The sequence below is a fragment of the Somniosus microcephalus genome, unplaced genomic scaffold (genome assembly GCF_052327205.1).
Source record: "Somniosus microcephalus isolate GS21.2 unplaced genomic scaffold, FLI_Smic_1.0 scaffold1634, whole genome shotgun sequence".
Lineage (NCBI taxonomy): Eukaryota > Metazoa > Chordata > Chondrichthyes > Squaliformes > Somniosidae > Somniosus > Somniosus microcephalus.
This window is the reverse complement of record NW_028226821.1, coordinates 1-24,735: the sequence shown is the minus strand read 5'-3', so window position 1 is coordinate 24,735 and position 24,735 is coordinate 1. Positions and strand designations below refer to the sequence as shown.

The window sequence follows — 24,735 nt, the reverse complement described above, 5'->3', positions numbered from 1 at the left end:
CTGGCGACGCGGCGCTGCAGGATGCGTTGAGAGAAAGGGGAAGGCCGAGGCTGCTGCAAGTTTGCAGCATTTGCAGCTTATGTTGGTGCGAATAAAGTGTTTTGAAAGTTGTGTTGCAGTTTCTAGTGTTTATTGCAAGAAGGAAGTTGCTGTAAGTAAAGCATAAAGTGTGATAAAAAAAACCTGACGCATTGAGCCTGAAATTTATCTTAACTATAAGAGGAGAGAACAATAGAAAAAAGTTGCCCTCCTGATCACATCTTCCTCAGACTGATGGTATGAAAAACACATCTGACTCTCATCCTGAAGTCAGAGTCCAGATCCCCTCCCACACCCTTTTCTTTTGCAGAATGCATCTTCTCTTAACCATGTCAGAATGTAACTTTCGCTGTCTGGATTGGTTAGATTGAAAAAAAGATACTCGTGTTCAATTAATCGGATTGCAGCACAGGAGCAAATGGGAGGTGCTGTTCAACCGGCAAGTTCGGAAGAGCGAACGGGGAAGCGACGGAGAGATGGTGGGTGCGAGAGTGACAGCGGTCGATAGATTGCAAGAAATGGGAGAAAGAAAAATGGTGTATACCTGAATAACTGAGAGGCAGCAGGTGTGGAGACGAGTGAGTCAACGGTCTGAATTCAGTTGGTTGGGTGACGGTGTTTGCAGTGTTCGGTGCGCGGCTCAGGCCAATGTACGGACCAGAGAAAACTCTGCGAATCAGATCTGCCTGTCAATAGCAACTGAATGAAAAGGTGACACAAAACCGGCATCCCTGCACGGTTTACTGCTGCGACGAAATTTATTAACGTCGCAATATCTGGCAGCGGTGGGATTCGAACCCACGCCCCCGAAGAGACTGGAGCCTTACTCCAGCGCCTTAGACCGCTCGGCCACGCTACCACATCCAAACGTTGCGGAATTTGAAACTATTACCTGGTGATTGAAATGTGGCATGGTCTTGCAAATAACAGGGGAAACAAGAGGAAATTAAATTCGTGGACGGCAAACTCACTTCTGATGCAACCCAGTAGATCAGAAGAAGCTACGTCTTCACAGGGCAACTCTAATAAATAGATGTTTGCTGGAACACACCCATTGTAAATTTCATTCATAATTTATCCCTGTTGTGTATTGCAAGCAGGAAGTTGGTGTAAGTAAAGTGTGATAAAAATAAATGCGTTTGATTGTGGCTAGCAATAGAGGAATTTATTGCTGGTGTAAATAAGAACGCAACTAGCAGAGGATGGTTTCGATCCATCGACCTCTGGGTTATGGGCCCAGCACGCTTCCGCTGCGCCACTCTGCTGCCGGCTGGTGTGGGATCCCGGCTGGTGCTCAGGTTCCGATGCCCCACGGTGCTGTGTGTTAGCGAGACACATTTCAGCATCCAGGCTGTGTTGAAAACTATAGAACGGCCCTCAATCCGCCCAGAGACCCGGACCCCGCAGCAGCCGAGTTTGCAGGCTAACTTGGCTGCACAATGTCACAAGGACACTCAGTATTACACCACCGACAATGGGACGGACAAAAAATGACACACAAAAAACCGGCAAGGGTCTTTCTGGCCACACAAAGGGAGGGACAGAGAAAGACACTGCGGATACCAAAGAGAAAGAGACAGACAGACATTCCGAATAACGCGAGGCAGAGACAGAGACTGAGGCAAAACCGAGACTGCGAGAGAAACGGAGAGGGATGTAGACAGCCAGGGAAACGGAGACTGAGATGAAGAGAGAGACTTGCATGAAAGTACGTTCTGCTGTGTAAAGAAATTCCCTGTAGTGTAAAAATGTTCCCTGTTATAAAAAATTGTTCCCTCTTGTGTAAAGATGGTCGCTGTTGTGTACAGATTCTCCCTGTTGTTTAGAGATTTTGTGTCCTTTGTAAAGATGTCCGCTATTGAATAATGTGTTTCCTGTTGTGTTAAGGTTCTCCGTGTTGTGTAACGGTGTTCCGTTTTGTGTGATGGTATTCCCGTTTGTGTAAAGGCCAAGAGCACCATCTGGTGCTGGCGACGCGGCGCTGCAGGATGCGTTGAGAGAAAGGGGAAGGCCGAGGCTGCTGCAAGTTTGCAGCATTTGCAGCTTATGTTGGTGCGAATAAAGTGTTTTGAAAGTTGTGTTGCAGTTTCTAGTGTTTATTGCAAGAAGGAAGTTGCTGTAAGTAAAGCATAAAGTGTGATAAAAAAAACCTGACGCATTGAGCCTGAAATTTATCTTAACTATAAGAGGAGAGAACAATAGAAAAAAGTTGCCCTCCTGATCACATCTTCCTCAGACTGATGGTATGAAAAACACATCTGACTCTCATCCTGAAGTCAGAGTCCAGATCCCCTCCCACACCCTTTTCTTTTGCAGAATGCATCTTCTCTTAACCATGTCAGAATGTAACTTTCGCTGTCTGAATTGGTTAGATTGAAAAAAAGATACTCGTGTTCAATTAATCGGATGGCAGCACAGGAGCAAATGGGAGGTGCTGTTCAACCGGCAAGTTCGGAAGAGCGAACGGGGAAGCGACGGAGAGATGGTGGGTGCGAGAGTGACAGCGGTCGATAGATTGCAAGAAATGGGAGAAAGAAAAATGGTGTATACCTGAATAACTGAGAGGCAGCAGGTGTGGAGACGAGTGAGTGAACGGTCTGAATTCAGTTGGTTGGGTGACGGTGTTTGCAGTGTTCGGCTCAGGCCAATGTACGGACCAGAGAAAACTCTGCAAATCAGATCTGCCTGTCAATAGCAACTGAATGAAAAGGTGACACAAAACCGGCATCCCTGCACGGTTTACTGCAGCGACGAAATTTATTAACGTCGCAATATCTGGCAGCGGTGGGATTCGAACCCACGCCCCCGAAGAGACTGGAGCCTTAGTCCAGCGCCTTAGACCGCTCGGCCACGCTACCACAGCCAAACGTTGCGGAATTTGAAACTATTACCTGGTGATTGAAATGTGGCATGGTCTTGCAAATAACAGGGGAAACAAGAGGAAATTAAATTCGTGGACGGCAAACTCACTTCTGATGCAACCCAGTAGATCAGAAGAAGCTACGTCTTCACAGGGCAACTCTAATAAATAGATGTTTGCTGGAACACATCCATTGTAAATTTCATTCATAATTTATCCCTGTTGTGTATTGCAAGCAGGAAGTTGGTGTAAGTAAAGTGTGATAAAAATAAATGCGTTTGATTGTGGCTAGCAATAGAGGAATTTATTGCTGGTGTAAATAATGAACGCAACTAGCAGAGGATGGTTTCGATCCATCGACCTCTGGGTTATGGGCCCAGCACGCTTCCGCTGCGCCACTCTGCTGCCGGCTGGTGTGGGATCCCGGCTGGTGCTCAGGTTCCGATGCCCCACGGTGCTGTGTGTTAGCGAGACACATTTCAGCATCCAGGCTGTGTTGAAAACTATAGAACGGCCCTCAATCCGCCCAGAGACCCGGACCCCGCAGCAGCCGAGTTTGCAGGCTAACTTGGCTGCACAATGTCACAAGGACACTCAGTATTACACCACCGACAATGGGACGGACAAAAAATGACACACAAAAAACCGGCAAGGGTCTTTCTGGCCACACAAAGGGAGGGACAGAGAAAGACACTGCGGATACCAAAGAGAAAGAGACAGACAGACATTCCGAATAACGCGAGGCAGAGACAGAGACTGAGGGAAAACCGAGACTGCGAGAGAAACGGAGAGGGATGTAGACAGCCAGGGAAACGGTGTTCCGCTTTGTGTGATGGTATTCCCGTTTGTGTAAAGGCCAAGAGCACCATCTGGTGCTGGCGACGCGGCGCTGCAGGATGCGTTGAGAGAAAGGGGAAGGCCAAGGCTGCTGCAAGTTTGCAGCATTTGCAGCTTATGATGGTGCGAATAAAGTGTTTTGAAAGTTGTGTTACAGTTTCTAGTGTTTATTGCAAGAAGGAAGTTGCTGTAAGTAAAGCATAAAGTGTGATAAAAAAAACCTGATGCATTGAGCCTGAAATTTATCGTAACTCTAAGAGGAGAGAACAATAGAAAAAATTTGCCCTCCTGATCACATCTTCCTCAGACTGATGGTATGAAAAACACATCTGACTCTCATCCTGAAGTCAGAGTCCAGATCCCCTCCCCCAGCCTTTTCTTTTGCAGAATGCATCTTCTCTTAACCATGTCAGAATGTAACTTTCGCTGTCTGGATTGGTTAGATTGAAAAAAAGATACTCGTGTTCAATTAATCGGATTGCAGCACAGGAGCAAATGGGAGGTGCTGTTCAACCGGCAAGTTCGGAAGAGCGAACGGGGAAGCGACGGAGAGATGGTGGGTGCGAGAGTGACAGCGGTCGATAGATTGCAAGAAATGGGAGAAAGAAAAATGGTGTATACCTGAATAACTGAGAGGCAGCAGGAGTGGAGACGAGTGAGTGAACGGTCTGAATTCAGTTGGTTGGGTGACGGTGTTTGCAGTGTTCGGTGCGCGGCTCAGGCCAATGTACGGACCAGAGGAAACTCTGCGAATCAGATCGGCCTGTCAATAGCAACTGAATGAAAAGGTGACACAAAACCGGCATCCCTGCACGGTTTACTGCAGCGACGAAATTTATTAACGTCGCAATATCTGGCAGCGGTGGGATTCGACCCCACGCCCCCGAAGAGACTGGAGCCTTAGTCCAGCGCCTTAGACCGCTCGGCCACGCTACCACATCCAAACGTTGCGGAATTTGAAACTATTACCTGGTGATTGAAATGTGGCATGGTCTTGCAAATAACAGGGGAAACAAGAGGAAATTAAATTCGTGGACGGCAAACTCACTTCTGATGCAAGCCAGTAGATCAGAAGAAGCTACGTCTTCACAGGGCAACTCTAATAAATAGATGTTTGCTGGAACACACCCATTGTAAATTTCATTCATAATTTATCCCTGTTGTGTATTGCAAGCAGGAAGTTGGTGTAAGTAAAGTGTGACAAAAATAAATGCGTTTGATTGTGGCTAGCAATAGAGGAATTTATTGCTGGTGTAAATAAGAACGCAACTAGCAGAGGATGGTTTCGATCCATCGACCTCTGGGTTATGGGCCCAGCACGCTTCCGCTGCGCCACTCTGCTGCCGGCTGGTGTGGGATCCCGGCTGGTGCTCAGGTGCCGATGCCCCACAGTGCTGTGTGTTAGCGAGACACATTTCAGCATCCAGGCTGTGTTGAAAACTATAGAACGGCCCTCAATCCGCCCAGAGACCCGGACCCCGCAGCAGCCGAGTTTGCAGGCTAACTTGGCTGCACAATGTCACAAGGACACTCAGTATTGCACCACCGACAATGGGACGGACAAAAAATGACACACAAAAAACCGGCAAGGGTCTTTCTGGCCACACAAAGGGAGGGACAGAGAAAGACACTGCGGATACCAAAGAGAAAGAGACAGACAGACATTCCGAATAACGCGAGGCAGAGACAGAGACTGAGGGAAAACCGAGACTGCGAGAGAAACCGAGAGGGAAGTAGACAGCCAGGGAAACGGAGACTGAGATGAAGAGAGAGACTTGCATGAAAGTGCGTTCTGCTGTGTAAAGAAATTCCCTGTAGTGTAAAAATGTTCCCTGTTATATAAAATTGTTCCCTCTTGTGTAAAGATGGTCGCTGTTGTGTACAGATTCTCCCTGTTGTTTAGAGATTTTGTGTCCTTTGTAAAGATGTCCGCTATTGAATAATGTGTTTCCTGTTGTGTTAAGGTTCTCCGTGTTGTGTAACGGTGTTCCGTTTTGTGTGATGGTATTCCCGTTTGTGTAAAGGCCAAGAGCACCATCTGGTGCTGGCGACGCGGCGCTGCAGGATGCGTTGAGAGAAAGGGGAAGGCCGAGGCTGCTGCAAGTTTGCAGCATTTGCAGCTTATGTTGGTGCGAATAAAGTGTTTTGAAAGTTGTGTTGCAGTTTCTAGTGTTTATTGCAAGAAGGAAGTTGCTGTAAGTAAAGCATAAAGTGTGATAAAAAAAACCTGACGCATTGAGCCTGAAATTTATCTTAACTATAAGAGGAGAGAACAATAGAAAAAAGTTGCCCTCCTGATCACATCTTCCTCAGACTGATGGTATGAAAAACACATCTGACTCTCATCCTGAAGTCAGAGTCCAGATCCCCTCCCACACCCTTTTCTTTTGCAGAATGCATCTTCTCTTAACCATGTCAGAATGTAACTTTCGCTGTCTGAATTGGTTAGATTGAAAAAAAGATACTCGTGTTCAATTAATCGGATGGCAGCACAGGAGCAAATGGGAGGTGCTGTTCAACCGGCAAGTTCGGAAGAGCGAACGGGGAAGCGACGGAGAGATGCTGGGTGCGAGAGTGAGAGCGGTCGATAGATTGCAAGAAATGGGAGAAAGAAAAATGGTGTATACCTGAATAACTGAGAGGCAGCAGGTGTGGAGACGAGTGAGTGAACGGTGTGAATTCAGTTGGTTGGGTGACGGTGTTTGTCGTGTTCGGTGCGCGGCTCAGGCCAATGCACGGACCAGAGGAAACTCTGCGAATCAGATCTGCCTGTCAATAGCAACTGAATGAAAAGGTGACACAAAACCTGCATCCCTGCACGGTTTACTGCAGCGACGAAATTTATTAATGTCGCAATATCTGGCAGCGGTGGGATTCGAACCCACGCCCCCGAAGAGACTGGAGCCTTAATCCAGCGCCTTAGACCGCTCGGCCACGCTACCACATCCCAACGGCACGGAATTTGAAACTATTACCTGTTGATTGAAATGTGGCATGGTCTTGCAAATACCAGGGGAAACAAGAGGAAATTAAATTCGTGGACGGCAAACTCACTTCTGATGCAACCCAGTAGATCAGAAGAAGCTACGTCTTCACAGGGCAACTCTAATAAATAGATGTTTGCTGGAACACACCCATTGTAAATTTCATTCATAATTTATCCCTGTTGTGTATTGCAAGCAGGAAGTTGGTGTAAGTAAAGTGTGATAAAAATAAATGCGTTTGATTGTGGCTAGCAATAGACCAATTTATTGCTGGTGTAAATAAGAACGCAACTAGCAGAGGATGGTTTCGATCCATCGACCTCTGGGTTATGGGCCCAGCACGCTTCCGCTGCGCCACTCTGCTGCCGGCTGGTGTGGGATCCCGGCTGGTGCTCAGGTGCCGATGCCCCACAGTGCTGTGTGTTAGCGAGACACATTTCAGCATCCAGGCTGTGTGGAAAACTGTAGAACGGCCCTCAATCCGCCCAGAGACCCGGACCCCGCAGCAGCCGAGTTTGCAGGCTAACTTGGCTGCACAATGTCACAAGGACACTCAGTATTACACCACCGACAATGGGACGGACAAAAAATGACACACAAAAAACCGGCAAGGGTCTTTCTGGCCACACAAAGGGAGGGACAGAGAAAGACCCTGCGGATACCAAAGAGAAAGAGACAGACAGACATTCCGAATAACACGAGGCAGAGACAGAGACTGAGGGAAAACCGAGACTGCGAGAGAAACCGAGAGGGAGGTAGACAGCCAGGGAAACGGAGACTGAGATGAAGAGAGAGACTTGCATGAAGGTGCGTTCTGCTGTGTAAAGAAATTCCCTGTAGTGTAAAAATGTTCCCTGTTATATAAAATTGTTCCCTCTTGTGTAAAGATGTTCGCTGTTGTGTACAGATTCTCCCTGTTGTTTAGAGATTTTGTGTCCTTTGTAAAGATGTCCGCTATTGAGTAATGTGTTTCCTGTTGTCTAAAGGTTCTCCGTGTTGTGTAACGGTGTTCCGTTTTGTGTGATGGTATTCCCGTTTGTGTAAAGGCCAAGAGCACCATCTGGTGCTGGCGACGCGGCGCTACAGGATGCGTTGAGAGAAAGGGGAAGGCCAAGGCTGCTGCAAGTTTGCAGCATTTGCAGCTTATGTTGGTGCGAATAAAGTGTTTTGAAAGTTGTGTTGCAGTTTCTAGTGTTTATTGCAAGAAGGAAGTTGCTGTAAGTAAAGCATAAAGTGTGATAAAAAAAACCTGACGCATTGAGCCTGAAATTTATCGTAACTATAAGAGGAGAGAACAATAGAAAACATTTGCCCTCCTGATCACATCTTCCTCAGACTGATGGTATGAAAAACACATCTGACTCTCATCCTGAAGTCAGAGTCCAGATCCCCTCCCCCACCCTTTTCTTTTGTAGAATGCATCTTCTCTTAACCATGTCAGAATGTAACTTTCGCTGTCTGGATTGGTTAGATTGAAAAAAAGATACTCGTGTTCAATTAATCGGATTGCAGCACAGGAGCAAATGGGAGGTTCGGAAGAGCGAACGGGGAAGCGACGGAGAGATGCTGGGTGCGAGAGTGAGAGCGGTCGATAGATTGCAAGAAATGGGAGAAAGAAAAATGGTGTATACCTGAATAACTGAGAGGCAGCAGGTGTGGAGACGAGTGAGTGAACGGTGTGAATTCAGTTGGTTGGGTGACGGTGTTTGTAGTGTTCGGTGCGCGGCTCAGGCCAATGTACGGACCAGAGAAAACTCTGCGAATCAGATGTGCCTGTCAATAGCAACTGAATGAAAAGGTGACACAAAACCGGCATCCCTGCACGGTTTACTGCAGCGACGAAATTTATTAATGTCGCAATATCTGGCAGCGGGGGGATTCGAACCGACGCCCCCGAAGAGACTGGAGCCTTAATCCAGCGCCTTAGACCGCTCGAACACGCTACCACATCCCAACGTCACGGAATTTGAAACTATTACCTGTTGATTGAAATGTGGCATGGTCTTGCAAATACCAGGGGAAACAAGAGGAAATTAAATTCGTGGACGGCAAACTCACTTCTGATGCAACCCAGTAGATCAGAAGAAGCTACGTCTTCACAGGGCAACTCTAATAAATAGATGTTTGCTGGAACACACCCATTGTAAATTTCATTCATAATTTATCCCTGTTGTGTATTGCAAGCAGGAAGTTGGTGTAAGTAAAGTGTGATAAAAATAAATGCGTTTGATTGTGGCTAGCAATAGACCAATTTATTGCTGGTGTAAATAAGAACGCAACTAGCAGAGGATGGTTTCGATGCATCGACCTCTGGGTTATGGGCCCAGCACGCTTCCGCTGCGCCACTCTGCTGCCGGCTGGTGTGGGATCCCGGCTGGTGCTCAGGTGCCGATGCCCCACAGTGCTGTGTGTTAGCGAGACACATTTCAGCATCCAGGCTGTGTTGAAAACTGTAGAACGGCCCTCAATCCGCCCAGAGACCCGGACCCCGCAGCAGCCGAGTTTGCAGGCTAACTTGGCTGCACAATGTCACAAGGACACTCAGTATTACACCACCGACAATGGGACGGACAAAAAATGACACACAAAAAACCGGCAAGGGTCTTTCTGGCCACACAAAGGGAGGGACAGAGAAAGACCCTGCGGATACCAAAGAGAAAGAGACAGATAGACATTCCGAATAACACGAGGCAGAGACAGAGACTGAGGGAAAACCGAGACTGCGAGAGAAACCGAGAGGGAGGTAGACAGCCAGGGAAACGGAGACTGAGATGAAGAGAGAGACTTGCATGAAGGTGCGTTCTGCTGTGTAAAGAAATTCCCTGTAGTGTAAAAATGTTCCCTGTTATATAAAATTGTTCCCTCTTGTGTAAAGATGGTCGCTGTTGTGTACAGATTCTCCCTGTTGTTTAGAGATTTTGTGTCCTTTGTAAAGATGTCCGCTATTGAGTAATGTGTTTCCTGTTGTGTAAAGGTTCTCCGTGTTGTGTAACGGTGTTCCGTTTTGTGTGATGGTATTCCCGTTTGTGTAAAGGCCAAGAGCACCATCTGGTGCTGGCGACGCGGCGCTGCAGGATGCGTTGAGAGAAAGGGGAAGGCCAAGGCTGCTGCAAGTTTGCAGCATTTGCAGCTTATGTTGGTACGAATAAAGTGTTTTGAAAGTTGTGTTGCAGTTTCTAGTGTTTATTGCAAGAAGGAAGTTGCTGTAAGTAAAGCATAAAGTGTGATAAAAAAAACCTGACGCATTGAGCCTGAAATTTATCGTAACTATAAGAGGAGAGAACAATAGAAAACATTTGCCCTCCTGATCACATCTTCCTCAGACTGATGGTATGAAAAACACATCTGACTCTCATCCTGAAGTCAGAGTCCAGATCCCCTCCCCCACCCTTTTCTTTTGCAGAATGCATCTTCTCTTAACCATGTCAGAATGTAACTTTCGCTGTCTGGATTGGTTAGATTGAAAAAAAGATACTCGTGTTCAATTAATCGGATTGCAGCACAGGAGCAAATGGGAGGTTCGGAAGAGCGAACGGGGAAGCGACGGAGAGATGCTGGGTGCGAGAGTGAGAGCGTTCGATAGATTGCAAGAAATGGGAGAAAGAAAAATGGTGTATACCTGAATAACTGAGAGGCAGCAGGTGTGGAGACGAGTGAGTGAACGGTGTGAATTCAGTTGGTTGGGTGACGGTGTTTGTCGTGTTCGGGGCGCGGCTCAGGCCAATGTACGGACCAGAGGAAACTCTGCGAATCAGATCTGCCTGTCAATAGCAACTGAATGAAAAGGTGACACAAAACCGGCATCCCTGCACGGTTTACTGCAGCGACGAAATTTATTAATGTCGCAATATCTGGCAGCGGTGGGATTCGAACCCACGCCCCCGAAGAGACTGGAGCCTTAATCCAGCGCCTTAGACCGCTCGGCCACGCTACCACATCCCAACGTCACGGAATTTGAAACTATTACCTGTTGATTGAAATGTGGCATGGTCTTGCAAATACCAGGGGAAACAAGAGGAAATTAAATTCGTGGACGGCAAACTCACTTCTGATGCAACCCAGTAGATCAGAAGAAGCTACGTCTTCACAGGGCAACTCTAATAAATAGATGTTTGCTGGAACACACCCATTGTAAATTTCATTCATAATTTATCCCTGTTGTGTATTGCAAGCAGGAAGTTGGTGTAAGTAAAGTGTGATAAAAATAAATGCGTTTGATTGTGGCTAGCAATAGACCAATTTATTGCTGGTGTAAATAAGAACGCAACTAGCAGAGGATGGTTTCGATCCATCGACCTCTGGGTTATGGGCCCAGCACGCTTCCGCTGCGCCACTCTGCTGCCGGCTGGTGTGGGACCCCGGCTGGTGCTCAGGTGCCGATGCCCCACAGTGCTGTGTGTTAGCGAGACACATTTCAGCATCCAGGCTGTGTTGAAAACTGTAGAACGGCCCTCAATCCGCCCAGAGACCCGGACCCCGCAGCAGCCGAGTTTGCAGGCTAACTTGGCTGCACAATGTCACAAGGACACTCAGTATTACACCACCGACAATGGGACGGACAAAAAATGACACACAAAAAACCGGCAAGGGTCTTTCTGGCCACACAAAGGGAGGGACAGAGAAAGACCCTGCGGATACCAAAGAGAAAGAGACAGACAGACATTCCGAATAACACGAGGCAGAGACAGAGACTGAGGGAAAACCGAGACTGCGAGAGAAACCGAGAGGGAGGTAGACAGCCAGGGAAACGGAGACTGAGATGAAGAGAGAGACTTGCATGAAGGTGCGTTCTGCTGTGTAAAGAAATTCCCTGTAGTGTAAAAATGTTCCCTGTTATATAAAATTGTTCCCTCTTGTGTAAAGATGGTCGCTGTTGTGTACAGATTCTCCCTGTTGTTTAGAGATTTTGTGTCCTTTGTAAAGATGTCCGCTATTGAGTAATGTGTTTCCTGTTGTGTAAAGGTTCTCCGTGTTGTGTAACGGTGTTCCGTTTTGTGTGATGGTATTCCCGTTTGTGTAAAGGCCAAGAGCACCATCTGGTGCTGGCGACGCGGCGCTGCAGGATGCGTTGAGAGAAAGGGGAAGGCCAAGGCTGCTGCAAGTTTGCAGCATTTGCAGCTTATGTTGGTGCGAATAAAGTGTTTTGAAAGTTGTGTTGCAGTTTCTAGTGTTTATTGCAAGAAGGAAGTTGCTGTAAGTAAAGCATAAAGTGTGATACAAAAAACCTGACGCATTGAGCCTGAAATTTATCGTAACTATAAGAGGAGAGAACAATAGAAAACATTTGCCCTCCTGATCACATCTTCCTCAGACTGATGGTATGAAAAACACATCTGACTCTCATCCTGAAGTCAGAGTCCAGATCCCCTCCCCCACCCTTTTCTTTTGTAGAATGCATCTTCTCTTAACCATGTCAGAATGTAACTTTTGCTGTCTGGATTGGTTAGATTGAAAAAAAGATACTCGTGTTCAATTAATCGGATTGCAGCACAGGAGCAAATGGGAGGTTCGGAAGAGCGAACGGGGAAGCGACGGAGAGATGCTGGGTGCGAGAGTGAGAGCGGTCGATAGATTGCAAGAAATGGGAGAAAGAAAAATGGTGTATACCTGAATAACTGAGAGGCAGCAGGTGTGGAGACGAGTGAGTGAACGGTGTGAATTCAGTTGGTTGGGTGACGGTGTTTGTAGTGTTCGGTGCGCGGCTCAGGCCAATGTACGGACCAGAGAAAACTCTGCGAATCAGATCTGCCTGTCAATAGCAACTGAATGAAAAGGTGACACAAAACCGGCATCCCTGCACGGTTTACTGCAGCGACGAAATTTATTAATGTCGCAATATCTGGCAGCGGTGGGATTCGAACCCACGCCCCCGAAGAGACTGGAGCCTTAATCCAGCGCCTTAGACCGCTCGGCCACGCTACCACATCCAAACGTCACGGAATTTGAAACTATTACCTGTTGATTGAAATGTGGCATGGTCTTGCAAATACCAGGGGAAACAAGAGGAAATTAAATTCGTGGACGGCAAACTCACTTCTGATGCAACCCAGTAGATCAGAAGAAGCTACGTCTTCACAGGGCAACTCTAATAAATAGATGTTTGCTGGAACACACCCATTGTAAATTTCATTCATAATTTATCCCTGTTGTGTATTGCAAGCAGGAAGTTGGTGTAAGTAAAGTGTGATAAAAATAAATGCGTTTGATTGTGGCTAGCAATAGACCAATTTATTGCTGGTGTAAATAAGAACGCAACTAGCAGAGGATGGTTTCGATCCATCGACCTCTGGGTTATGGGCCCAGCACGCTTCCGCTGCGCCACTCTGCTGCCGGCTGGTGTGGGATCCCGGCTGGTGCTCAGGTGCCGATGCCCCACAGTGCTGTGTGTTAGCGAGACACATTTCAGCATCCAGGCTGTGTTGAAAACTGTAGAACGGCCCTCAATCCGCCCAGAGACCCGGACCCCGCAGCAGCCGAGTTTGCAGGCTAACTTGGCTGCACAATGTCACAAGGACACTCAGTATTACACCACCGACAATGGGACGGACAAAAAATGACACACAAAAAACCGGCAAGGGTCTTTCTGGCCACACAAAGGGAGGGACAGAGAAAGACCCTGCGGATACCAAAGAGAAAGAGACAGACAGACATTCCGAATAACACGAGGCAGAGACAGAGACTGAGGGAAAACCGAGACTGCGAGAGAAACCGAGAGGGAGGTAGACAGCCAGGGAAACGGAGACTGAGATGAAGAGAGAGACTTGCATGAAGGTGCGTTCTGCTGTGTAAAGAAATTCCCTGTAGTGTAAAAATGTTCCCTGTTATATAAAATTGTTCCCTCTTGTGTAAAGATGTTCGCTGTTGTGTACAGATTCTCCCTGTTGTTTAGAGATTTTGTGTCCTTTGTAAAGATGTCCGCTATTGAGTAATGTGTTTCCTGTTGTCTAAAGGTTCTCCGTGTTGTGTAACGGTGTTCCGTTTTGTGTGATGGTATTCCCGTTTGTGTAAAGGCCAAGAGCACCATCTGGTGCTGGCGACGCGGCGCTACAGGATGCGTTGAGAGAAAGGGGAAGGCCAAGGCTGCTGCAAGTTTGCAGCATTTGCAGCTTATGTTGGTGCGAATAAAGTGTTTTGAAAGTTGTGTTGCAGTTTCTAGTGTTTATTGCAAGAAGGAAGTTGCTGTAAGTAAAGCATAAAGTGTGATAAAAAAAACCTGACGCATTGAGCCTGAAATTTATCGTAACTATAAGAGGAGAGAACAATAGAAAACATTTGCCCTCCTGATCACATCTTCCTCAGACTGATGGTATGAAAAACACATCTGACTCTCATCCTGAAGTCAGAGTCCAGATCCCCTCCCCCACCCTTTTCTTTTGTAGAATGCATCTTCTCTTAACCATGTCAGAATGTAACTTTCGCTGTCTGGATTGGTTAGATTGAAAAAAAGATACTCGTGTTCAATTAATCGGATTGCAGCACAGGAGCAAATGGGAGGTTCGGAAGAGCGAACGGGGAAGCGACGGAGAGATGCTGGGTGCGAGAGTGAGAGCGGTCGATAGATTGCAAGAAATGGGAGAAAGAAAAATGGTGTATACCTGAATAACTGAGAGGCAGCAGGTGTGGAGACGAGTGAGTGAACGGTGTGAATTCAGTTGGTTGGGTGACGGTGTTTGTAGTGTTCGGTGCGCGGCTCAGGCCAATGTACGGACCAGAGAAAACTCTGCGAATCAGATGTGCCTGTCAATAGCAACTGAATGAAAAGGTGACACAAAACCGGCATCCCTGCACGGTTTACTGCAGCGACGAAATTTATTAATGTCGCAATATCTGGCAGCGGGGGGATTCGAACCGACGCCCCCGAAGAGACTGGAGCCTTAATCCAGCGCCTTAGACCGCTCGAACACGCTACCACATCCCAACGTCACGGAATTTGAAACTATTACCTGTTGATTGAAATGTGGCATGGTCTTGCAAATACCAGGGGAAACAAGAGGAAATTAAATTCGTGGACGGCAAACTCACTTCTGATGCAACCCAGTAGATCAGAAGAAGCTACGTCTTCACAGGGCAACTCTAATAAATAGATGTTTGCTGGAACACACCCATTGTAAATTTCATTCATAATTTATCCCTGTTGTGTATTGCAAGCAGGAAGTTGGTGTAAGTAAAGTGTGATAAAAATAAATGCGTTTGATTGTGGCTAGCAATAGACCAATTTATTGCTGGTGTAAATAAGAACGCAACTAGCAGAGGATGGTTTCGATGCATCGACCTCTGGGTTATGGGCCCAGCACGCTTCCGCTGCGCCACTCTGCTGCCGGCTGGTGTGGGATCCCGGCTGGTGCTCAGGTGCCGATGCCCCACAGTGCTGTGTGTTAGCGAGACACATTTCAGCATCCAGGCTGTGTTGAAAACTGTAGAACGGCCCTCAATCCGCCCAGAGACCCGGACCCCGCAGCAGCCGAGTTTGCAGGCTAACTTGGCTGCACAATGTCACAAGGACACTCAGTATTACACCACCGACAATGGGACGGACAAAAAATGACACACAAAAAACCGGCAAGGGTCTTTCTGGCCACACAAAGGGAGGGACAGAGAAAGACCCTGCGGATACCAAAGAGAAAGAGACAGATAGACATTCCGAATAACACGAGGCAGAGACAGAGACTGAGGGAAAACCGAGACTGCGAGAGAAACCGAGAGGGAGGTAGACAGCCAGGGAAACGGAGACTGAGATGAAGAGAGAGACTTGCATGAAGGTGCGTTCTGCTGTGTAAAGAAATTCCCTGTAGTGTAAAAATGTTCCCTGTTATATAAAATTGTTCCCTCTTGTGTAAAGATGGTCGCTGTTGTGTACAGATTCTCCCTGTTGTTTAGAGATTTTGTGTCCTTTGTAAAGATGTCCGCTATTGAGTAATGTGTTTCCTGTTGTGTAAAGGTTCTCCGTGTTGTGTAACGGTGTTCCGTTTTGTGTGATGGTATTCCCGTTTGTGTAAAGGCCAAGAGCACCATCTGGTGCTGGCGACGCGGCGCTGCAGGATGCGTTGAGAGAAAGGGGAAGGCCAAGGCTGCTGCAAGTTTGCAGCATTTGCAGCTTATGTTGGTACGAATAAAGTGTTTTGAAAGTTGTGTTGCAGTTTCTAGTGTTTATTGCAAGAAGGAAGTTGCTGTAAGTAAAGCATAAAGTGTGATAAAAAAAACCTGACGCATTGAGCCTGAAATTTATCGTAACTATAAGAGGAGAGAACAATAGAAAACATTTGCCCTCCTGATCACATCTTCCTCAGACTGATGGTATGAAAAACACATCTGACTCTCATCCTGAAGTCAGAGTCCAGATCCCCTCCCCCACCCTTTTCTTTTGCAGAATGCATCTTCTCTTAACCATGTCAGAATGTAACTTTCGCTGTCTGGATTGGTTAGATTGAAAAAAAGATACTCGTGTTCAATTAATCGGATTGCAGCACAGGAGCAAATGGGAGGTTCGGAAGAGCGAACGGGGAAGCGACGGAGAGATGCTGGGTGCGAGAGTGAGAGCGTTCGATAGATTGCAAGAAATGGGAGAAAGAAAAATGGTGTATACCTGAATAACTGAGAGGCAGCAGGTGTGGAGACGAGTGAGTGAACGGTGTGAATTCAGTTGGTTGGGTGACGGTGTTTGTCGTGTTCGGGGCGCGGCTCAGGCCAATGTACGGACCAGAGGAAACTCTGCGAATCAGATCTGCCTGTCAATAGCAACTGAATGAAAAGGTGACACAAAACCGGCATCCCTGCACGGTTTACTGCAGCGACGAAACTTATTAATGTCACAATATCTGGCAGCGGTGGGATTCGAACCCACGCCCCCGAAGAGACTGGAGCCTTAATCCAGCGCCTTAGACCGCTCGGCCACGCTACCACATCCCAACGTCACGGAATTTGAAACTATTACCTGTTGATTGAAATGTGGCATGGTCTTGCAAATACCAGGGGAAACAAGAGGAAATTAAATTCGTGGACGGCAAACTCACTTCTGATGCAACCCAGTAGATCAGAAGAAGCTACGTCTTCACAGGGCAACTCTAATAAATAGATGTTTGCTGGAACACACCCATTGTAAATTTCATTCATAATTTATCCCTGTTGTGTATTGCAAGCAGGAAGTTGGTGTAAGTAAAGTGTGATAAAAATAAATGCGTTTGATTGTGGCTAGCAATAGACCAATTTATTGCTGGTGTAAATAAGAACGCAACTAGCAGAGGATGGTTTCGATCCATCGACCTCTGGGTTATGGGCCCAGCACGCTTCCGCTGCGCCACTCTGCTGCCGGCTGGTGTGGGATCCCGGCTGGTGCTCAGGTGCCGATGCCCCACAGTGCTGTGTGTTAGCGAGACACATTTCAGCATCCAGGCTGTGTTGAAAACTGTAGAACGGCCCTCAATCCGCCCAGAGACCCGGACCCCGCAGCAGCCGAGTTTGCAGGCTAACTTGGCTGCACAATGTCACAAGGACACTCAGTATTACACCACCGACAATGGGACGGACAAAAAATGACACACAAAAAACCGGCAAGGGTCTTTCTGGCCACACAAAGGGAGGGACAGAGAAAGACCCTGCGGATACCAAAGAGAAAGAGACAGACAGACATTCCGAATAACACGAGGCAGAGACAGAGACTGAGGGAAAACCGAGACTGCGAGAGAAACCGAGAGGGAGGTAGACAGCCAGGGAAACGGAGACTGAGATGAAGAGAGAGACTTGCATGAAGGTGCGTTCTGCTGTGTAAAGAAATTCCCTGTAGTGTAAAAATGTTCCCTGTTATATAAAATTGTTCCCTCTTGTGTAAAGATGGTCGCTGTTGTGTACAGATTCTCCCTGTTGTTTAGAGATTTTGTGTCCTTTGTAAAGATGTCCGCTATTGAGTAATGTGTTTCCTGTTGTGTAAAGGTTCTCCGTGTTGTGTAACGGTGTTCCGTTTTGTGTGATGGTATTCCCGTTTGTGTAAAGGCCAAGAGCACCATCTGGTGCTGGCGACGCGGCGCTGCAGGATGCGTTGAGAGAAAGGGGAAGGCCAAGGCTGCTGCAAGTTTGCAGCATTTGCAGCTTATGTTGGTGCGAATAAAGTGTTTTGAAAGTTGTGTTGCAGTTTCTAGTGTTTATTGCAAGAAGGAAGTTGCTGTAAGTAAAGCATAAAGTGTGATAAAAAAAACCTGACGCATTGAGCCTGAAATTTATCGTAACTATAAGAGGAGAGAACAATAGAAAACATTTGCCCTCCTGATCACATCTTCCTCAGACTGATGGTATGAAAAACACATCTGACTCTCATCCTGAAGTCAGAGTCCAGATCCCCTCCCCCACCCTTTTCTTTTGTAGAATGCATCTTCTCTTAACCATGTCAGAATGTAACTTTTGCTGTCTGGATTGGTTAGATTGAAAAAAAGATACTCGTGTTCAATTAATCGGATTGCAGCACAGGAGCAAATGGGAGGTTCGGAAGAGCGAACGGGGAAGCGACGGAGAGATGCTGGGTGCGAGAGTGAGAGCGGTCGATAGATTGCAAGAAATGGGAGAAAGAAAAATGATGTATACCTGAATAACTGAGAGGCAGCAGGTGTGGAGACGAGTGAGTGAACGGTGTGAATTCAGTTGGTTGGGTGACGGTGTTTGTAGTGTTCGGTGCGCGGCTCAGGCCAATGTACGGACCAGAGAAAACTCTGCGAATCAGATCTGCCTGTCAATAGCAACTGAATGAAAAGGTGACACAAAACCGGCATCCCTGCACGGTTTACTGCAGCGACGAAACTTATTAATGTCACAATATCTGGCAGCGGTGGGATTCGAACCCACGCCCCCGAAGAGACTGGAGCCTTAATCCAGCGCCTTAGACCGCTCGGCCACGCTACCACATCCCAACGTCACGGAATTTGAAACTATTACCTGTTGATTGAAATGTGGCATGGTCTTGCAAATACCAGGGGAAACAAGAGGAAATTAAATTCGTGGACGGCAAACTCACTTCTGATGCAACCCAGTAGATCAGAAGAAGCTACGTCTTCACAGGGCAACTCTAATAAATAGATGTTTGCTGGAACACACCCATTGTAAATTTCATTCATAATTTATCCCTGTTGTGTATTGCAAGCAGGAAGTTGGTGTAAGTAAAGTGTGATAAAAATAAATGCGTTTGATTGTGGCTAGCAATAGACCAATTTATTGCTGGTGTAAATAAGAACGCAACTAGCAGAGGATGGTTTCGATCCATCGACCTCTGGGTTATGGGCCCAGCACGCTTCCGCTGCGCCACTCTGCTGCCGGCTGGTGTGGGATCCCGGCTGGTGCTCAGGTTCCGATGCCCCACAGTGCTGTGTGTTAGCGAGACACATTTCAGCATCCAGGCTGTGTTGAAAACTGTAGAACTGCCCTCAATCCGCCCAGAGACCCGGACCCCGCAGCAGCCGAGTTTGCAGGCTAACTTGGCTGCACAATGTCACAAGGACACTCAGTATTACACCACCGACAATGGGACGGACAAAAAATGACACACAAAAAACCGGCAAGGGTCTTTCTGGCCACACAAAGGGAGGGACAGAGAAAGACCCTGCGGATACCAAAGAGAAAGAGACAGACAGACATTCCGAATAACACGAGGCAGAGACAGAGACTGAGGGAAAACCGAGACTGCGAGAGAAACCGAGAGGGAGGTAGACAGCCAGGGAAACGGAGACTGAGATGAAGAGAGAGACTTGCATGAAGGTGCGTTCTGCTGTGTAAAGAAATTCCCTGTAGTGTAAAAATGTTCCCTGTTATATAAAATTGTTCCCTCTTGTGTAAAGATGGTCGCTGTTGTGTACAGATTCTCCCTGTTGTTTAGAGATTTTGTGTCCTTTGTAAAGATGTCCGCTATTGAGTAATGTGTTTCCTGTTGTGTAAAGGTTCTCCGTGTTGTGTAACGGTGTTCCGTTTTGTGTGATGGTATTCCCGTTTGTGTAAAGGCCAAGAGCACCATCTGGTGCTGGCGACGCGGCGCTGCAGGATGCGTTGAGAGAAAGGGGAAGGCCAAGGCTGCTGCAAGTTTGCAGCATTTGCAGCTTATGTTGGTGCGAATAAAGTGTTTTGAAAGTTGTGTTGCAGTTTCTAGTGTTTATTGCAAGAAGGAAGTTGCTGTAAGTAAAGCATAAAGTGTGATAAAAAAAACCTGACGCATTGAGCCTGAAATTTATCGTAACTATAAGAGGAGAGAACAATAGAAAACATTTGCCCTCCTGATCACATCTTCCTCAGACTGATGGTATGAAAAACACATCTGACTCTCATCCTGAAGTCAGAGTCCAGATCCCCTCCCCCACCCTTTTCTTTTGTAGAATGCATCTTCTCTTAACCATGTCAGAATGTAACTTTTGCTGTCTGGATTGGTTAGATTGAAAAAAAGATACTCGTGTTCAATTAATCGGATTGCAGCACAGGAGCAAATGGGAGGTTCGGAAGAGCGAACGGGGAAGCGACGGAGAGATGCTGGGTGCGAGAGTGAGAGCGGTCGATAGATTGCAAGAAATGGGAGAAAGAAAAATGATGTATACCTGAATAACTGAGAGGCAGCAGGTGTGGAGACGAGTGAGTGAACGGTGTGAATTCAGTTGGTTGGGTGACGGTGTTTGTAGTGTTCGGTGCGCGGCTCAGGCCAATGTACGGACCAGAGAAAACTCTGCGAATCAGATCTGCCTGTCAATAGCAACTGAATGAAAAGGTGACACAAAACCGGCATCCCTGCACGGTTTACTGCAGCGACGAAACTTATTAATGTCACAATATCTGGCAGCGGTGGGATTCGAACCCACGCCCCCGAAGAGACTGGAGCCTTAATCCAGCGCCTTAGACCGCTCGGCCACGCTACCACATCCCAACGTCACGGAATTTGAAACTATTACCTGTTGATTGAAATGTGGCATGGTCTTGCAAATACCAGGGGAAACAAGAGGAAATTAAATTCGTGGACGGCAAACTCACTTCTGATGCAACCCAGTAGATCAGAAGAAGCTACGTCTTCACAGGGCAACTCTAATAAATAGATGTTTGCTGGAACACACCCATTGTAAATTTCATTCATAATTTATCCCTGTTGTGTATTGCAAGCAGGAAGTTGGTGTAAGTAAAGTGTGATAAAAATAAATGCGTTTGATTGTGGCTAGCAATAGACCAATTTATTGCTGGTGTAAATAAGAACGCAACTAGCAGAGGATGGTTTCGATCCATCGACCTCTGGGTTATGGGCCCAGCACGCTTCCGCTGCGCCACTCTGCTGCCGGCTGGTGTGGGATCCCGGCTGGTGCTCAGGTGCCGATGCCCCATAGTGCTGTGTGTTAGCGAGACACATTTCAGCATCCAGGCTGTGTTGAAAACTGTAGAACGGCCCTCAATCCGCCCAGAGACCCGGACCCCGCAGCAGCCGAGTTTGCAGGCTAACTTGGCTGCACAATGTCACAAGGACACTCAGTATTACACCACCGACAATGGGACGGACAAAAAATGACACACAAAAAACCGGCAAGGGTCTTTCTGGCCACACAAAGGGAGGGACAGAGAAAGACCCTGCGGATACCAAAGAGAAAGAGACAGACAGACATTCCGAATAACACGAGGCAGAGACAGAGACTGAGGGAAAACCGAGACTGCGAGAGAAACCGAGAGGGAGGTAGACAGCCAGGGAAACGGAGACTGAGATGAAGAGAGAGACTTGCATGAAGGTGCGTTCTGCTGTGTAAAGAAATTCCCTGTAGTGTAAAAATGTTCCCTGTTATATAAAATTGTTCCCTCTTGTGTAAAGATGGTCGCTGTTGTGTACAGATTCTCCCTGTTGTTTAGAGATTTTGTGTCCTTTGTAAAGATGTCCGCTATTGAGTAATGTGTTTCCTGTTGTGTAAAGGTTCTCCGTGTTGTGTAACGGTGTTCCGTTTTGTGTGATGGTATTCCCGTTTGTGTAAAGGCCAAGAGCACCATCTGGTGCTGGCGACGCGGCGCTGCAGGATGCGTTGAGAGAAAGGGGAAGGCCAAGGCTGCTGCAAGTTTGCAGCATTTGCAGCTTATGTTGGTGCGAATAAAGTGTTTTGAAAGTTGTGTTGCAGTTTCTAGTGTTTATTGCAAGAAGGAAGTTGCTGTAAGTAAAGCATAAAGTGTGATAAAAAAAAACCTGACGCATTGAGCCTGAAATTTATCGTAACTATAAGAGGAGAGAACAATAGAAAACATTTGCCCTCCTGATCACATCTTCCTCAGACTGATGGTATGAAAAACACATCTGACTCTCATCCTGAAGTCAGAGTCCAGATCCCCTCCCCCACCCTTTTCTTTTGTAGAATGCATCTTCTCTTAACCATGTCAGAATGTAACTTTTGCTGTCTGGATTGGTTAGATTGAAAAAAAGATACTCGTGTTCAATTAATCGGATTGCAGCACAGGAGCAAATGGGAGGTTCGGAAGAGCGAACGGGGAAGCGACGGAGAGATGCTGGGTGCGAGAGTGAGAGCGGTCGATAGATTGCAAGAAATGGGAGAAAGAAAAATGATGTATACCTGAATAACTGAGAGGCAGCAGGTGTGGAGACGAGTGAGTGAACGGTGTGAATTCAGTTGGTTGGGTGACGGTGTTTGTAGTGTTCGGTGCGCGGCTCAGGCCAATGTACGGACCAGAGAAAACTCTGCGAATCAGATCTGCCTGTCAATAGCAACTGAATGAAAAGGTGACACAAAACCGGCATCCCTGCACGGTTTACTGCAGCGACGAAACTTATTAATGTCACAATATCTGGCAGCGGTGGGATTCGAACCCACGCCCCCGAAGAGACTGGAGCCTTAATCCAGCGCCTTAGACCGCTCGGCCACGCTACCACATCCCAACGTCACGGAATTTGAAACTATTACCTGTTGATTGAAATGTGGCATGGTCTTGCAAATACCAGGGGAAACAAGAGGAAATTAAATTCGTGGACGGCAAACTCACTTCTGATGCAACCCAGTAGATCAGAAGAAGCTACGTCTTCACAGGGCAACTCTAATAAATAGATGTTTGCTGGAACACACCCATTGTAAATTTCATTCATAATTTATCCCTGTTGTGTATTGCAAGCAGGAAGTTGGTGTAAGTAAAGTGTGATAAAAATAAATGCGTTTGATTGTGGCTAGCAATAGACCAATTTATTGCTGGTGTAAATAAGAACGCAACTAGCAGAGGATGGTTTCGATCCATCGACCTCTGGGTTATGGGCCCAGCACGCTTCCGCTGCGCCACTCTGCTGCCGGCTGGTGTGGGATCCCGGCTGGTGCTCAGGTGCCGATGCCCCACAGTGCTGTGTGTTAGCGAGACACATTTCAGCATCCAGGCTGTGTTGAAAACTGTAGAACGGCCCTCAATCCGCCCAGAGACCCGGACCCCGCAGCAGCCGAGTTTGCAGGCTAACTTGGCTGCACAATGTCACAAGGACACTCAGTATTACACCACCGACAATGGGACGGACAAAATATGACACACAAAAAACCGGCAAGGGTCTTTCTGGCCACACAAAGGGAGGGACAGAGAAAGACCCTGCGGATACCAAAGAGAAAGAGACAGACAGACATTCCGAATAACACGAGGCAGAGACAGAGACTGAGGGAAAACCGAGACTGCGAGAGAAACCGAGAGGGAGGTAGACAGCCAGGGAAACGGAGACTGAGATGAAGAGAGAGACTTGCATGAAGGTGCGTTCTGCTGTGTAAAGAAATTCCCTGTAGTGTAAAAATGTTCCCTGTTATATAAAATTGTTCCCTCTTGTGTAAAGATGGTCGCTGTTGTGTACAGATTCTCCCTGTTGTTTAGAGACTTTGTGTCCTTTGTAAAGATGTCCGCTATTGAGTAATGTGTTTCCTGTTGTGTAAAGGTTCTCCGTGTTGTGTAACGGTGTTCCGTTTTGTGTGATGGTATTCCCGTTTGTGTAAAGGCCAAGAGCACCATCTGGTGCTGGCGACGCGGCGCTGCAGGATGCGTTGAGAGAAAGGGGAAGGCCAAGGCTGCTGCAAGTTTGCAGCATTTGCAGCTTATGTTGGTGCGAATAAAGTGTTTTGAAAGTTGTGTTGCAGTTTCTAGTGTTTATTCCAAGAAGGAAGTTGCTGTAAGTAAAGCATAAAGTGTGATAAAAAAAAACCTGACGCATTGAGCCTGAAATTTATCGTAACTATAAGAGGAGAGAACAATAGAAAACATTTGCCCTCCTGATCACATCTTCCTCAGACTGATGGTATGAAAAACACATCTGACTCTCATCCTGAAGTCAGAGTCCAGATCCCCTCCCCCACCCTTTTCTTTTGTAGAATGCATCTTCTCTTAACCATGTCAGAATGTAACTTTCGCTGTCTGGATTGGTTAGATTGAAAAAAAGATACTCGTGTTCAATTAATCGGATTGCAGCACAGGAGCAAATGGGAGGTTCGGAAGAGCGAACGGGGAAGCGACGGAGAGATGCTGGGTGCGAGAGTGAGAGCGGTCGATAGATTGCAAGAAATGGGAGAAGGAAAAATGGTGTATACCTGAATAACTGAGAGGCAGCAGGTGTGGAGACGAGTGAGTGAACGGTGTGAATTCAGTTGGTTGGGTGACGGTGTTTGTCGTGTTCGGTGCGCGGCTCAGGCCAATGTACGGACCAGAGGAAACTCTGCGAATCAGATCTGCCTGTCAATAGCAACTGAATGAAAAGGTGACACAAAACCTGCATGGTTTACTGCAGCGACGAAATTTATTAATGTCGCAATATCTGGCAGCGGTGGGATTCGATCCCACGCCCCCGAAGAGACTGGAGCCTTAATCCAGCGCCTTAGACCGCTCGGCCACGCTACCACATCCCAACGTCACGGAATTTGAAACTATTACCTGTTGATTGAAATGTGGCATGGTCTTGCAAATACCAAGGGAAACAAGGGGAAATTAAATTCGTGGACGGCAAACTCACTTCTGATGCAACCCAGTAGATCAGAAGAAGCTACGTCTTCACAGGGCAACTCTAATAAA

The 24,735-nt window shown here is 47.1% G+C and overlaps 7 non-coding genes across 7 annotated transcripts; all 7 read right to left on the bottom strand.

Moving 5' to 3' along the window:
• Positions 1–2,815: 2,815 nt before the first annotated feature.
• On the bottom strand, positions 2,816–2,897 carry trnal-aag (transfer RNA leucine (anticodon AAG)). Its single transcript has one exon. It is a non-coding gene; the product is annotated as a tRNA-Leu (tRNA).
• A 3,699-nt stretch (positions 2,898–6,596) lies between these two features.
• On the bottom strand, positions 6,597–6,678 carry trnal-aag (transfer RNA leucine (anticodon AAG)). Its single transcript has one exon. It is a non-coding gene; the product is annotated as a tRNA-Leu (tRNA).
• A 3,894-nt stretch (positions 6,679–10,572) lies between these two features.
• On the bottom strand, positions 10,573–10,654 carry trnal-aag (transfer RNA leucine (anticodon AAG)). Its single transcript has one exon. It is a non-coding gene; the product is annotated as a tRNA-Leu (tRNA).
• Positions 10,655–12,560: 1,906 nt separating this feature from the next.
• Positions 12,561–12,642, bottom strand: trnal-aag (transfer RNA leucine (anticodon AAG)). Its single transcript has one exon. It is a non-coding gene; the product is annotated as a tRNA-Leu (tRNA).
• Positions 12,643–16,536: 3,894 nt separating this feature from the next.
• Positions 16,537–16,618, bottom strand: trnal-aag (transfer RNA leucine (anticodon AAG)). The gene has a single exon. It is a non-coding gene; the product is annotated as a tRNA-Leu (tRNA).
• A 1,906-nt stretch (positions 16,619–18,524) lies between these two features.
• trnal-aag (transfer RNA leucine (anticodon AAG)) lies at positions 18,525–18,606 on the bottom strand. The gene has a single exon. It is a non-coding gene; the product is annotated as a tRNA-Leu (tRNA).
• A 1,906-nt stretch (positions 18,607–20,512) lies between these two features.
• On the bottom strand, positions 20,513–20,594 carry trnal-aag (transfer RNA leucine (anticodon AAG)). The gene has a single exon. It is a non-coding gene; the product is annotated as a tRNA-Leu (tRNA).
• Between the last annotated feature and the right edge of the window lie 4,141 nt (positions 20,595–24,735).